Genomic DNA, 3,020 nt, shown 5'->3' with positions numbered 1-3,020 from the left:
GGAGCTAAACAAAGAATTCTCAATAGAGGAATATCAAATGGCAGAGAAACACTTAGAGAAATGCTCAATGTCCTTAGTCATCAGGAAAATACAAATCAAAACGACCCTGAGATTTCACCTCACATCCATCAGTATAGCTAAGATCAAAAACTCAAGTGACAACACATGCTAGAGAGGATGTGGAGAAAGGGGAACCCTCCTCCATTGCTGGTGGGAATGTAAACTTGTACAACCACTTTGGAAATCAATCTGGTGCTTTCTCAGACAATAAGGAATAGTGTACCCTAAGATCCAGCTATAGCACTCCTAGGCATATTTCCAAAATATGTTCAAGTATACAACAAGGACATTTGCTCAACCATGTTCGTAGCAGCTTTATTCGTAAAAGCCAGAACCTGGAAATAATCCAGATGTCCCTCAACTGAGGCCTGGATGCAGAAATTGTGTACATTTACACAATGGAATACTACTCAGCTATTAAAAACAAGGAAATCATGAAATTTGCAGGCAAATGGTGGGAACTGGAAAAGATCATCCTGTGTGAGGTATCCCAGAAGCAGAAAGACACACATGGGATAGACTCACTTATAAGTGGATATTAGACATACAATATAGGATCAACACACTAAAATCTGTACACCTAAAGAAGCTAAGCAAGAAGGAGGACCCTGGGTAAGATGATCAATCCTCACTCAGAAAGGCAAATGGAACGGACATTAGAAGAGGGAGAAAACAGGAAACAGGAAAGGAGCCTACCACAGAGGGCCTCTGAAAGACTCTATCCTGCAGGGTATCAAAGCAGATGCTGAGACTCATAGCCAAACTTTGGGCAGAGTGCAAGGAATCTTATGAAAGAAGTGGGAGATAGAAAGACCTGGAGGGGACAGGAGCTCCACAAGGAGAGCAGCAGAACCAAAGGATCTGGGCCCAGGGGTCTTTTCTGAGACTGATGCTCCAACCCGGGACCATACATGGAGATAATCTAGAACCCCTGCACAGATGTGGCCCATGGCAGTTCAGTATCCAAGTGGGTTCCCTGGGACTGTCTCTGACATGAACTCAGGGGGTGGCTCTTTGATCATTCCCCCCTCCAAGTGGGTAGCAGCCTTACTAGCCATGGAGGAGGACAATGCAGCCAGTCTTGATTAGACCTGATAGGCTGGGGTCAGAGGGATGAGGAGAAGGACCTTCCCTACCAGTGCACTTGGGGAAGGGCATGGGAGGAAAAGAGGAAGGGAGAGTGAGATTGAGAGGGAATGAGGGAGGGGGCTACAGTTGGGATACAAAGTGAATAAACTGTAATTGATAAAAATAAATAAATTAAAAAAAAAAAAGAGACAGTCCCTGCCCCCCTTTCTAGGGATAGGACTATTCTTAATCCTGATTATGATTGTGGCTGTGTAGCTATTTATACTGATCAAAACATGTAGAATTTTACATTTGCAATTGATGGATCTCACTGTATATGTAAGAATCACAAATTTCACTTCAATAAGCTAAGTAAATTCCACAATCAGCCAGCAGGTGTCATGTATTAATTTATGAAAAACCAACAACTCATAACAAAATGCTTTCAAACTGAATGTTTGCCTAATATTTGTACATTATGTCATTATCAACATCATACCTTTACATGAGTGATTGAAGGACTGAAAATATCCTATTCCACCTGTTCCCCAACCAAGTATACTAAATCTATCAAGATAGAGAACAAAATGTGCTTTGCACTTTTTTTTTAAATGTTTCAAAGACTGTTAGAAAATGCAGGATCAGCTTTACAAATATTGCTTACCCAATCTTGGCAAACTCTGTCATTTAATGGGATTTCCTTTCTTTTCAACATTACCTTCAAGTGAATCTTTTGAATGCACATGCCATAAAGCTTTATCCTGAGCAAAGTGACTTACATGTTGTCTGGTTATTTCCATCCAAGCCTCTTCCTTTCCAACATAACCCTCAAGTGAGAAAGTGCTGCTAGTGGTCAGTGCTAAATGGCAAGGCGTTCAGCATTGTACACCCTGCTCGGTAATGTTTGTTGATGGTGGACAAGTGAGTGGACAGTACTTGAACCAATCTAACATCATAAGACCAGGAGAAAAGTAAAGGGTTCAAAGAGTAGTCAGGACAATTGAAAAACAAAGTCACGTGTGTGTGTGCCTTGGAGGAATGCAGGGTGACAGTTGCGACTCACAGGTAGAGTACACAGAAACAACAACAAATCAATAGAGTGAAACATATGTCTGATTCAGGTAATGAACCAGCAGGAAGTCTCAGCCTTTTCCTGCCAGATACATTTGGAGATGTCTAGAGACTCCTTAAAACGATGCTTACTCCAGAAATACATAGAATATTAACATTTCATCGAAGTGCCATTTGGAGAAATGTGTGGAGAATTCAAATTAATATAAAATGTTTTTTATAGCTTAAATATATTATTTGAGGGGCCTGCACATAGCATAACAAACACGTCCAAGTAAGAGAACAAGTTGGGAGAATGTGTTCTGTCTTTCAGCCCTGTAGGTCCTGGGGAACTAGCACAGGGCATCAGGGTTTGACAAGTGCTTTCCCCTACTAAGACATCTCACCAAGCCCAAAATGTAATTTTTATATCATAGGCACTGTTAGCTTCCATAGTTTTCTTTTCTTTTTATATAAATTGGCAGTTGGTAATAACACTAGATTTAGTTCGGTGAAGTTAAAGTTGTAGTTTTTCTGTTGAAATAGAGCTTTAAATTTGACCTGTGTATCACTTGAGAAGGTCTATGGACACAAGGTTGTGTTCTGTGAGATGGAAGGAAGACAGGATGATGGGAAGAACTATTAAGGTTGGAAGCAGAAGAGATTTCCTTCTGCCATAGAGACCTCTCCCTCTTTTCTTCTTTTTCAGGAAGTTCACAGTGTTTGTGCCCTTTTACCTACAAAGCTGCCAGTGTCAAGAATCTAAAAGTTGAACTTCACTTTTTCCTTAGTCCCAAACATAAAGTTATCAGTTTTTAAAGTCTGCTTAGTTTTAAGATCTC

The sequence above is a fragment of the Meriones unguiculatus genome, chromosome 10 (genome assembly GCF_030254825.1).
Source record: "Meriones unguiculatus strain TT.TT164.6M chromosome 10, Bangor_MerUng_6.1, whole genome shotgun sequence".
Taxonomy (NCBI): Eukaryota; Metazoa; Chordata; class Mammalia; order Rodentia; family Muridae; genus Meriones; species Meriones unguiculatus.
This window is presented reverse-complemented; position numbering follows the sequence as displayed.